The sequence below is a fragment of the Gallus gallus genome, chromosome 1 (assembly GCF_016699485.2).
Source record: "Gallus gallus isolate bGalGal1 chromosome 1, bGalGal1.mat.broiler.GRCg7b, whole genome shotgun sequence".
In the NCBI taxonomy this organism is placed as follows: Eukaryota; Metazoa; Chordata; class Aves; order Galliformes; family Phasianidae; genus Gallus; species Gallus gallus.
This window is the reverse complement of record NC_052532.1, coordinates 99279145-99290814: the sequence shown is the minus strand read 5'-3', so window position 1 is coordinate 99290814 and position 11670 is coordinate 99279145. Positions and strand designations below refer to the sequence as shown.

General features: G+C 40.3%; 1 long non-coding RNA gene across 1 annotated transcript in view; it reads right to left on the bottom strand.

The window, feature by feature from the left end:
• Positions 1 to 860: 860 nt before the first annotated feature.
• The window catches only part of LOC121106499, a 32285-nt gene continuing 21475 nt past the window's right edge, over positions 861 to 11670 (bottom strand). Inside the window, exon 3 of the long non-coding RNA XR_005849576.2 lies at positions 861 to 3798. This is a non-coding gene — a long non-coding RNA (uncharacterized LOC121106499). The remainder of the gene's footprint in view (positions 3799 to 11670) is intronic.

The window sequence follows — 11670 nt, the reverse complement described above, 5'->3', positions numbered from 1 at the left end:
TCCTGTATCTAATACAACACTGCAGAGGAAGAAGGAAATTAAAGGAAAGAAGTAGGCCAGCTGGCAAGATAAAAAGCAAATAAATTTAAAAAAATACTGCATTATATTGCAAAAATGTTGCACAATGTGAAGTAGCTGAATATAAACTAAATATAATAATTGCTTTAAAGATAAAACTCAACACTGTTACTTACCCATACAGAGTGAGAGTCTCGTCCTAATTTTCTGCAGTCAACTTTTCTTCACTCATTTAAGTTTCTCACTTGAAATGGTTATCATTCTTGTTTTACCCTAGGAGAATCCTTCACACTTTTGCTTCTCATCTTTCTTATTGACAACAAAGTAGATACTATAAGCTTAAAGAACTGTTGTGCACCAGTAGACCGTAAATTAATAACTCTGATAAACAAGGAAAGAAAGCACTGCACCAGAAATCTGATACATCAAACAAAGAAAAAATGGCAAGAAGTAAAGAAAAGCAACCACAGACTTTCTCTGAAATAAATTTGTTTTCTCCAAAGCGCATCATTAATTTGTAGACAGGAGTTGGAGAAGTCATTTCTAATAAGTAGGACCACTCATCCCAAGCAAGCTTCTGAAGAATTTCCATAAATAAACTTTCTACATATGTATGAACTCCTGGGCCCAATGTGTTTACAATACATCAGGATGACTCCAGTGCATACTAAGGTGATAATAAAGATGTTTGTTGTATTTGAAAGCATAGTTTTTCCATGGGCAAAAATTAGCACACCATTTGTATTGTGTGACAGGAAAAGACCGAATACTTTTCATCAAGTCTGTAGCCAGTTACAAGAAGAAAGAAGGTTTTGAAGGAGGTAATTATAACTCATAAACAATTTCAGATATAGAAAAGTTTAATCAGCTGAACAGACTTTCTAACACATAGTTCATTAATGAAAGGCTTTTGTAAGAAGATACAATCTGCAACATGCAGTTAAGTCTTTTGTTGACTAAGTACCTTTGTCACTGATCTTCCCCATGTTTCAACTTGTTGTCCTTTGTATTTTTTTTAAGCCACCATAAAATGCTGGTAAGTTTTTTTTTTAGATACTGTGTTAAAAGTCACTGCTTTTAACACAGCTAATAACTGTTAGAAAAACTTGACACCAGATCCAGCCTATATATAGTGCTTGGAAATCACATCCTCTTGTTTTCTTAATTTTGGATGAAGCACATAAAAATTAAGCTTTAAATGGAAATACATTTTCAAATTCAAATGGAAAAGAAGCTTATGTCATTCTGTAATCACTTCTTAGTCTGTATGTTATTACTGTTGTTGAAATAGATGGCGAGAATACAACTAAGGTTCTGCACATGATTAACATTTTATTCTTCCTGTAACTTGCTGTAAACCTCATATGAACTTGCAAGTTGGCAACAGCATGGTAAGAGTTGCCAAACTGTATGAGACATTTTTTCCAAACAGAATCACCTTCCTTCAATGTAGTTTCCTTTCCCTCTCTTCCTCTTTTCTCCTTCTGACCCCCAGTAACTAGTTGGTTGTTTCATTGGTACTAGGGACCTCAAAAGCTGTGATCCTAGACTTTAAAATACTCCATTAAGAGGTTTTTCGAATTTTCATCTCTAGCCTTGCTCTTTTTGCTGAGAAATACTGCAGAAAATATACCAGATATTGCAATCCTGTCAACCATGATGCAGACTGAGGTCTGTTGGTCCCAGAAGTATAGGTGTTGCTCATAGTACCCAGACACTTTCAATCATGGCTCTATGTGCCATATTAGCAGGTAACATTGGAGGTTCAAAGTCCAAAGAATCAGTCTGGTTGGCCTCTTGGTCTTGCAGGGAGCTTTTCAGCTCTCAGGATTGTGAGCCACATGCATCATCTGGAACAACAGCCTTACTCAAATTTTGTGAACATACTCAGTGGAATGTCCCAAAGTCCTTACTATAGGCCATAATTTATACATCCACTGTGGGATTTTTAATACTTCAGACAAAGGGTCAGCCTTGTACAGAACTTGAAAATGAAAGCCTGATGAGTTTTTCCACAAATAGTCAGCTCTTTTTATTTAAGATAATAAGATGAGATTTTCCCACAAAGCTCTTTCAGACAGTAGTTAACCTAGATATAGGTAAAACAAAGAACAGGAGCCGAGTTTGTTAAAATCCCACAGGTCTACTGTCAACATTGCCTCCTACTATACTATTTGGGGATCGTCTCTGATTTATGATTAATGAAAACAAGCTTGTGCCTTCAGCCTTTGTTTTTTCAGGGCTTTTTTTATCTGTTAGGAGGAAGAAGCATGGTTTGGCCAAATCACTTCCTTGTTAACATGCTTTCATTCATGTATTGAACTTGTTCCCATTACATCCAGCAGGTGAAAAATGAATGCACATGCACAGCAGCATGATGTGAAATCTCTACAGCATACGGAAACAGCTAGACATTTCAATTCATTGCTGATAAATTTGTTTCTTTGAAAACATGGAACGTACTTCAAAAATATCAATGTGATGCCTCAGTGAACATCCCTTTACTGAAAACCAGAGCAACAATACAATTCCGGTTACAAACAAATGGCCTGACAAAGTCCAAATACAGATGGTCGAGGCCCTGTTCTGCCTTCAGATTCTCAAGAGTGATTGCTGTGGAAGGCTCCCCATGCACTCCTGGGAATAATTGGCCTTTAATTTATAAAACCTTTAGGTCCATTTTATTCTTATGATGAAAGCTCTCCCCTTTTCCTGCTACCAACCCAATTTGCTATCTACCAGATTACATTTTGCTCAGAAAAGAGAACTCTATCTGCATTACTAGAAATCAGGGGAAGAAAGTGAAACACTGAAAAATAAACTGGCTTGCTCAAAGCTATTAGCAGTTGCAAAGAATACTGACTCTCAGACATTGAGTTCAATGTGATTCAGCTTTTCAAGCCACTCTGTAAGTTGCTTGATACTCTGGAGATTGTACACCAATGATATAGAAAGCAAAGGGAAAAAACACTGTGACATAAAATAGAAGCTTCAGAAAGTCATAGAACAGGTTATCTATGGAAGGATTTAAAGACATGACTGGTGACAGATATGAGTAGCAACAGAAAAAGAAGATAACGAAAGGTAAGAGAAGAAATATCTTCAGCACCATTAAGTAACGGGGAGAATTTTATTTGTTCTGCAAAACCAAGCACTCATAAATCAGGAGATGACACGCATCAGAATTTAGGTGAGGCATACCTGTCAACTTGAATTTTGAGGTACTAAATATAGGAAAATGATTGAAGTTGCTGTAGTTGTTGTATTGCTATACCTCTATTTGTCATCCTGGAGTTAAAATTAGCACTGAAAGACCTTGTTTACAGTTCTCCTTTCTTTCATTTTGTTTCTGGTTCATCAGGGTTTTATGTGCCAAATGCCATAAATAATGACTGACTCCAAGCCACAACTTCATTTCCTAGTTTCCCTGGAGTCCAGAACTAGGACTGGAGCATTTTCTTCTAGGACTGGAGAAGTTGTTAGGTTAGAAAACTGGTCAATACTTTTCATGCCTTCTGAGACTCCCATTGCTTGACCAAAGGCCTTGGAAGGCTTAATCTGAGTATGGTGGCAGCCTCAGCCAAGCTCCTGGGAAGTGGTGGCCATGTTCCTTTTCCACAGACCTCCAGGAGCAGCTAGGCAGTACAATCCTCTCTGAGCTGGAGTCCCACCACTGCAAACATGGCTAGAGGGAACTAACTCTTCTGATGAGGGTTTTTGGCTCCTCTTTAAGTCAGTGAGTCTTGTGTGGATGAGCCTCTTCCTCTATGCCTAGGCATTCTGAAAAACAAAAAACAGATGACTGACGGTAACTTTGCATGGGGTATCAATAAGATAATTTCCAAACATTTTAGAGTATGAAGACTTCAGCCATACAAATTTTCATTAGTTTACATACACAAACTGATAGAAAAAAAGTAGTAGTTACATTGGAATGCTTAGTCATACTTTCATGTAAGATCTTGTATCTCAACAAAAAGAGGAAAATTGGCATTCTTGTTTGAATGGATCCCTTTTATGCTTCAGAATGTAGAATCATTATTAATAATTATGTGATATATAAAACACCGCATTATGGAAAAATGATGGGAACACTACAGTTACGACAAAATTCAGCTCTGTTCTGTAAGGAAGGAACCTACATCTGTACAGGTTACTGTGAAAAGAATAAAATTCAAATGACAGCAAACTGGACAAAAATTAAAAGGTGTTTTACTAATACTTATGAAAATATCAGTGTACACTAAATATAAGGTGAATGGATCCAGAAGTATTTGTGAAGTAAGCAGCAATTTTAAAAAGTGTGTTGGGAAAGAATATATGTAACATTTCTTTCATACTTTCAGTACAATTTCACTTCACATAGAATCATAGAATCATAGAATGGCCTGGGTTGAAAAGGACCACAATGATCATCGAGTTTCAACCCCCCTGCTATGTGCAGGGTCACCAACCACCAGACCAGGCTGCCCAGATCCACATCCAGCCTGGCCTTGAATGCATCCAGGGATGGGGCATCCACAACTTCTTTGGGCAGCCTGTTCCAGTGTGTCACCAACCTCTGTGTGAAAATCTTCCTCCTAATATCTAACCTAAACCTCCCCTGTCCCAGTTTAAAACCATTCCCCCTTTTCCTATCACTATCCACCTTTGTAAACAGCTGTTCCCCCTCCTGTTCATATGCTCCCTTCAAGTACTGGAAGGCCACTCTTAGGTCACCCTGGAGCCTTCTCTTCTCCAAGCTAAACAAGTCCAGTTCCCTCAACCTTTCCTCATAGGATGGGTGCTCCAGCCCTCTGATCATCGTAGTGGCCCTCCTCTGGAACCACTCCAAGAGCTCCACATCCTTCCTGTACTGGGGGCCCCAGGCCTGGACGCAGTACTCCAGATGGGGCCTCACAAGAGCCAAGTAGAGGGGGACAATCACCTCCCTCTCTCTTCTGGGCACTCATTTTTTAATTCAGCTCAGAACACAGTTGGCCTTCCAGGCTGCAAGCGCACACTGCTGGCTCATGTCCAGCTTCTCGTCCACCAGGACCCCCAAGTCCTTCCCCGCAGAGCTGGTCTCAAGGAGTACTTCCCCAGTTTGTATAAGTAACTGGGATTTCCCCAACCCAAGTGCAGCACCCTGCATTTGGCCTTATTGAACCTCATCAGGTTTTCATGGGCCCACTTCTGCAGCCTGTCCAAGTCCCTCTGGATGGCCTGCCTTTGTTCCAATGTATCGACTGCACTGCTCAGCTTGGTGTCATCTGCAAACTTGCTGAGGGTGCTCTCGATGCCATCATCTATGTCATTGATGAAGATGTTGAAGAGCACTGGTCCCAGGACCAACCCCTGAGGGACACCGCTTGTGACCAGCCTCCACCCTGATACAGAACCATTAAATACAACCCTTTGGCTGCATCCATGTCATGGTTTTGTAACTTCGCTATTGGTATTCCACATCATAACATCATGGACAAAAGAGAAGAACTACGTATCCCAGAGGACCTCACGGTCAGAGAAGGAAGACACATCACGGAAGATACGTCATCTGGTTGCGCGCGGTGCTTCTTCACTTTCGCTTGCTGCCGGGAGAGGAGTGGGTGTGCTTTCCAAGCCGGGCGCCTTCATCAAGTAAGGCTTTCGGTTTCGGAAACTCTCTCACTCTCTCTCTCTCTCCCTCTCTATCGCTCTTTCGCTCTCTCTCCCTCATTCCATTTGGTTTATTATACTTACTCCCAATTAGATTGTATTGTATCGTGTCATCTTGCATCTCAACATCATAGTTAGTAAAATAAGTTCTCCTTCTTAGATTGTTGCCACCGCTTCGTTTTTCTCGGGAAGTGAAGGGGGAGGGGGGCCCACAAGCCTACCGGCCCCCTGTCACGGGCACAGATCTATCTAGGTAACTCCGTGACAATCCAGCCAGCCAATTCCTAATCCATCAAACAGTCCGTCCTTCAAATCCACACCTCTCCAATTTAGCGAGAAGGATGTGGTAAGGGACCATGTCAGAGGCTTTGCAGAAGTCCAGGTAGATGACATTCATCGTCTTTCCCCCATCCACTGAAGCCATAACTCCATCATAGAAGGTCACCAGATTGGTCAGGCAATATCTGCACTTCTGCCCTTGGTGAAGCCGTGCTGGCTGTCTTGAATTACCTCTTTATCTCATATGTGTCTTAGCATAGCCTCTAGGAGGATCTGCTCCATGATCTTTCCAGGCACAGAGGTGAAGCTCACCAGCCTGTAGTTCCCTGGGTCTTCCTTTCTCCCTTTCGTAAAAGTGGGAGTAATGTTTCCTTTTTTCCAGTCACCGGGGATTTCATCAGACAGCCATGATTTTTCAAATATGACGGAGAGCAGCTCGGCAACCACATCAACCATCTCTTTCAGAATTCTAAGATGGATATCATCCGGCCCCATGGACTTATACAAGTTCAGTTTCATGAAGAGGACTTGGACGTGTTCCACCATTACAGTGGGACAGAAACCACTCCCCACACCTTCACCTAGATGCTCGTGGTCTTGGCAGACCCTGACCACTCATGAAGACTGAGGCAAAGCACTCACTGAGTACCTCAGCTTTTTCTATGTCTGAGGAAGCCAGCTCCCTATTACCTTTCATCAGAGGGGGAACACTCTCCTTGGCCTGTCTCCTCCGGCCTTTGTACCTGTAGAACCCCTTTGTGTTATCTTTCACATACCTTGCCAAGTTCAGCTCCATCTGCACCTTGGCTTTCCTAATCCAATCTCTACACAAATGGACAACAGCCCTGTATTCCTCCCAGGATACACAACCCTACTTCCACTTCTGTACATTTTCCTCTTTTCTCTCAGTTTAAGCTGCAGGTCCTTGCACAGCCATGATGGTCACCTGCCTCCCCTGCTCGACTTCTTCTGCTGGGGGATGGAAAGCCGTTGCACTCTCAGAAGGGTGTCCTTAAAGAGCTGCCAGCTTTGTTCTGTACCCATGCCCTTAAGGACAGTTTCCCAGGGGATCCCACTCAGCAGTTCCTTGAGCAGTTGGAAGTTTGCTCTCCTAGCTCTGCTTTTTGCCATTCTTCAAGATCACAAACTCCACCAAGGCATGGTCACTACAGCCCAGGCTGCCTCTAATCTTAACCTCTCTAATGCTCTCCTCTGCATTGATGAGCAACAGGTCCAGTAAGGCTTCACCTCAGGTTGGTCCATCTATTACCTGGACAAGGAAGTTGTCCTCAACTCAAGGAATCTCCTGGATTGTCTGCCACCTGCTATGCCATTGATTTCTAATTCTACAAGCAAAATATGACAACAAATGTTAACAGAAACTACATTTTGTGGAACTGTAATTGTAAACATAAAAACAAAACAGAACAAAACAAAAACACTCCAAATCAATGTTTGTAAGAGTGGTAATGGTATTCTGTTCTCCGAATGCTATCTGTTAAAATAAATAAATAAATAAATAAAATACAAGTTTGTCCTTTACCATGAAAACACTTTTAAGAATTATCCCTAGGAAAACTGGATGTGAATGAATAAGCAGGGAAAAAGAATAAATACAAAAACAAAAGGAATATCTGCTAAAACTGCGCTACTAGATAGTTTTATGGCAGAATTATCTAGGTATTAGTTGCTCTATCACAAAATATGTTCCTGCTGCAACCACAAAATTTAACACATTAATAAAAACAACCAATCGATGTAACAGCAGCAGTTGGTTATCTGTAAAGTTCAACACTTAATCATAATTAAGTCAGGAAAAGCTGACATATCCAAGTATAAGAAATCATACAAAGACAACGTAACAAGTAGGCAGTCATTCCTAAATCATCAATTTGGTCAAGTCTGGCATTGACTTCAATTACTTCTCTTTAAGTTTTCTTGAAAAAAATGATAAATCCCTTTTCCATACAGCTTTTCCAGTTATCAAATTAAGATTTAAGCTAAATCCATGAGTGCAATGATAGTTTACTTACATTAAACCACATAAAATTCACAATGAGGAAGTGTTTGTGCAGATAACCACTTGACTATGAAACACTAAATACATTAATAAAACTGGTACATTTTCTTTCCCATGAAATATTATACTGCTATCATAACAAGTTCTTGGTTGGTAGGTGGCTATAAAGAAAACAGAAAATGTACAGCCTTGTATACAGCTTCTTTTCCTAGGGCACCAGGTGCTTTAAATGCCACCAGAAGGATGCTCTAGGCAATGCCATGCTGTCCAACATGGCTTGGCATAGATTAGCTCAAAGCCTTTTTGTCTTTGCAGACTTTGATTAAGGGCCACTGTTAGAACTCCTATGGGTTTTTACTCGATCCAGTGTAGCATGGGGAGTGTTTTTTTTCTTTATCACAGTTGCCAAAAATATGCCAGTTAAGATAATTACATTTCAATTTAAATTGGTAATTTAATGGAAATTTTAAACCATGATGTAGGGCAGGATACGTACTTCCAGTCCTAACCCACAACAATAGATTTTGTCTGTTGCAGATAATTTAATAGCTCAGACCTATATTTTTGGCTCTCCATGAGAACTGACAGTTTTAGGACTCTCCATAGTTTTACAGGATTTTCTTCAATCTGTTTTAAGTGTTGCCTTCATTTTTAAGAAGCAGAGCAACCAAAGGATATGAATGGTTTTTTGTTTGTTTTAACATAGCAGTATCACCTGTCTGCTATTACCTACTTCATTAACTGTCTTTGAGTCATAATAAATGAAAAGAATTTCCTCTTAACAGTATTTGCTCCTTTTGGGAGGACAAGTAGAACTGTCTGCCACTTCTCTGTTGTTTTCACTGTTTGTTTCAGAGCTGACACAGAAGCCTGGCAGTTGCAACATACTGTAAGGGGAATCATTTTCCTTTGTTTAGAGCGCAGTGTGTACCGTCATTTACATAATAAAATCCTCACACAAATAACAGATGGTGAAGAGGCACTCATGTTGCCACATGTTGGAAGCATGATACAGTTCCTGGATGAACTTGTTTGTCTTACTTTTGCCTAGAAATGTCTCCCAGCTATTAAACCTCTCAGTTTAAACCTTTAGTCAGCTGGTGAAAAGTTTTAAGATAAGCAAAAATCTGTCACCAGAATTTTCCTTTTTCCAGAAGAAGCAAAAAGCTGTATCCTGATAGAAATGCTCTATTGAAATATTTTACAGCACCATGAAAAATAAATTATAGTCTCTCTATTTTATCACAGAATCATAGAATCCTCAGAGTTAGAAGGGACCTTTAAAGGTCATCCAGTTCAGCCCCCTTTCAATGAACAGGGACATCTACAGCTCAATCAGGTTGCCCAGGGCATTATCCATCCTTGCCTTGAAAGTCTCCAGGGACGAGGCATCAACCATAACACTAGGTAACCTGTTCCAGTGCCTCACTATCCTCACTGTAAAATACTTTTTCCTTATATCCAACCTAAATCTACCCTCTTTAAGCTTGAAGCCATTTCCCCTTGTTCTATCACCACAGACCCTGCTAATGATTCTTTCCCCTTCCTTCCTTTAGCTCCCCGTTAGATACTGAAAGGCCACTATCAGGTCACCCCAGATCCTTCTCTTCTCCAAGCTGAACAGCCCCATCTCTCTCAGCCTATCCTCATAGGAAAGGTGTTCCATGCCTTGGATCATTTTGTGGCCCCCCTCTGGATGCACTCCAACATGTCTATGTCTCTTCTGTACTGAGAACTCCAAATCTGGATGCAATACTCCAGGTAAGGCCTCACCAGCAAAGAGTAGAGGGACAGGATCACCTCCCTCACCCTGCTAAAATGGTTCACTGTAGAAGACAGCAAACATTGTTACCCCTCTGAGTCTAAGGTGTTTTCTCTTTTTGATTTTTTTCTGAGCAGAAGTTGGGGATAGAGAGAGCAATGGTAATGTTGTATATTAGTAACATCAGTTCTTGGATACATTACCATTAATTCTATGTGCAAATTAAGTGCCAAAAAATAAACATCTGTCACATGGAATAACAGCCTTACAGCCTGCATACAGTGCAATGAAATAAGATCACACTACACTCCCTAATTAGAGCTAATGGATCTGTTTCTGATGCCACTTACACTGATTTTATGATCATATAATCCATGTTGCCATCTCCAGTGGAGCTTTTCTTGAATATGAATCAGCCCCCTGGATGAAAAAGAGGCATTTAAATGAGTGGCCAGTCAGGTCTCCTTAGATGCGCTTATTTCTCCTCAGATGCACACTTCTATACTGCTTTCAAAGACAGATTGTGCTGCAGTTTCAATACAGGTGTTGGGATTGGGAGTACAGGCAAAATATGGGTCTGTTTCATCACTTCTGTTTTATCTGAAATATGGCGTTTTGTACAGCTGTGCAAATAGAACAAACAATTACCTAGGTCCTTTAGCATCTACAGAAAGAGCAAGAAGAATTATAATTTTATAATATAACTCCATCCTCACCATGTTGATGTATTGATTTTTATGAACACTTTGAGTAGACTTATATCCAGCTCATTTACCTTCTGTTTGCTAGAAATTTAGCCCACTAACTTCAGAAATCTAGTTTTCAGTTCAACAATATCTGCTTTTCCATATTTACCAACTCTACTGATTGGAAGGGCAACCTGTATTTTATGGACACCAAGACAGTGAATCATCCATCTGGCTCTGTGATGGGCAAGCAGAATGAGAAGAGTTGTGTTCTTACTTAGGAGCTCCCCATTTCAGGGAACCCATGGGGCATGGGGTGTGGGCTCGGAGACTAATCTCAGCTGTGGGTATGGTGGTGTCCAGAAAGCACCTCAGCACATCAGGGCAACCGTTCATCCTCTCCCATTTTTCTCTGGATACCAACATGCCTAACAGCTCTAACTCACTAACCCTGAAGCTGCCTGTGGTGTCATACACAAAACCCTTCTTGCCGAGAAAATGCAGATTCCTGCTCCCCTCCCATTCCCTGGATTTAGCACTGCTGCTCAAAAATACTAGATCATAAACTTTTGTTTTCTGCCTGTCTTATTAACAGCTACAGACATAGAAAGTCTGTCTAACAGAGCCACTAACTAATTGTGTAACATATTTCAGGGAGTACTCCATACTTTAAAAAAATATTAAAACAAAAGAAATAAAACCCTCATCCCAAACCTAAACTGAGCCTAAAACTCAAAAACAAAACCAGTACATTGTAATGATTTTGAGCTCTCATCCAGAATATTAATCTGATGTAATTTTTTTTCTCCTTAAATGTTTAATTAGCTCTAATTAACTTGGTTAGCTCAAATTAACTTGGTTTTTGTGCCACGAGGCCTGCCTATAAGGAAAGAATATTTTGAATTACAATATTTTTAGCTACTATAATTTCAAGAATTGCAGGCCTGATCACCCCAAAGCATGGAGCCTTGACAATCTGCATTCCTTAGAATCCAGGAAGTATGTTGTTATCTTTATTTTTATGGCTGAAGCTATCACTCATTATGTTCCACAATTCATCTAAAGAGCACTTTAGAGAATGTGTCTGTATTCACCCTTTACCACTAACTCTGTTTCTGTAGAATTGTCCTCAGAGTAGGACAATGATGTTTCAGGATCTTCTGTAATACCTTGCTGCATGTAAAGATCATCTTCCCTCTTTTAGAAAATTCCACATTAATAGTAACTTGTTACTTTCCAGATATCTTGGAAAAACACAAGGCTGCTAC